This window comes from Propithecus coquereli, unplaced genomic scaffold (assembly GCF_000956105.1).
Source record: "Propithecus coquereli isolate 6110/MARCELLA unplaced genomic scaffold, Pcoq_1.0 Scaffold299, whole genome shotgun sequence".
NCBI classification, from domain to species: domain Eukaryota; kingdom Metazoa; phylum Chordata; class Mammalia; order Primates; family Indriidae; genus Propithecus; species Propithecus coquereli.
In genome coordinates this window covers 932,945-934,391 of record NW_012148607.1, presented here as the reverse complement: position 1 = coordinate 934,391, position 1,447 = coordinate 932,945, and positions in this window count along the sequence as shown.

The following is a 1,447-nucleotide window of genomic DNA, read 5'->3' as shown; positions in this document are numbered from 1 at the left end:
ATATAGATACAAAAATTCTCAACAAAATCCTAGCAAACTGAATCCAGGGGCTTGTCAAGAAAATAATCCATCATGACCAAGTGGGCTTCATCCCACTTGGGATGAAGGGATGGTTCAACATACGCAAATCTATAAATGTAATTCACCATATAAATAGAAGCAAAAACGAAGACCACATGATCCTCTCAATAGACGCAGAAAAAGCATTTGACAAAATTCAACACGCTTTTATGATAAGAATGCTTAATAAAATAGGCATAGATGGGGCTTACCTAAAAATGATACAAGCCATATATGACAAACCCACAGCCAACATCATATTGAATGGGGAAAAATTGAAAGCATTTCCACTTAGAACTGGAACCAGACAAGGTTGCCCACTATCTCCACTTCTATTAAACATAGTGCTGGAAGTCCTTGCTACAGCGATTAGATAAGAGAACGGAATTAAGAGCATCCAAAGGGGGGCAGAAGAGATCAAATTCTCACTCTTTGCTGATGATATGATATTATATCTAGAAAAATCCCAAGGATTCAACCAAGAGACTCCTGGAATTGATAAATGAATTCAGTAAAGTCTCAGGATACAAAATCAATACACACAAATCAGAGGCATTCATATATGCCAATAACAGTCAAACTGAGAATCAAATCAAAGACTCAACACCCTTCACAATAGCAACAAAGAAAATAAAGTACCTAGGAATATATTTAACTAAGGAAGTAAAAGACCTCTATAGGGAGAACTATGAAATACTGAGGAAGGAAATAGCAGAGGACGTAAACAAGTGGAAAAGCATACCATGCTCGTGGGTCGGCAGAATCAACATTATTAAAATGTCTATACTACCCAAAGTGATCTACAGATTCAATGCAATCCCTACTAAAATACTAACATCGTTTTTCACAGATATAGGAAAAATAATTTTACGCTTCGTATGGAACCAGAGAAGACCCCATATAGCAAAAGCACTCCTAGGCAATAAAAACAAAATGGGAGGTATCAATGTACCAGACTTCAAACTATACTACAAGGCTATCGTAATGAAAACAGCTTGTTACTGGCACAAAAACAGGGACATTGACCAGTGGAACAGAACTGAGAACCCAGATATAAAACCATCATTATATAGCCATCTAATCTTTGACAAAGCAAACAAAAACATACACTGGGGAAAAGAATCCTTATTCAGTAAATGGTGCTAGGAAAACTGGATAGCCACGTGTAGAAGACTGAAACAAGATCCACACCTTTCACCTCTCACAAAAATCAACTCATGGTGGGTAAAAGACTTAAACTCAAGATGTGAAACGATTAGAATTCTAGACAAAAATGTTGGAAAAACCCTTATAGACATTGGCCTAGGCAAAGAATTTATGAAGAAGAGCCCAAAGGCAATCACAGCAACACCCAAAATAAATAAATGGGACCTGATCAAATTAAAAA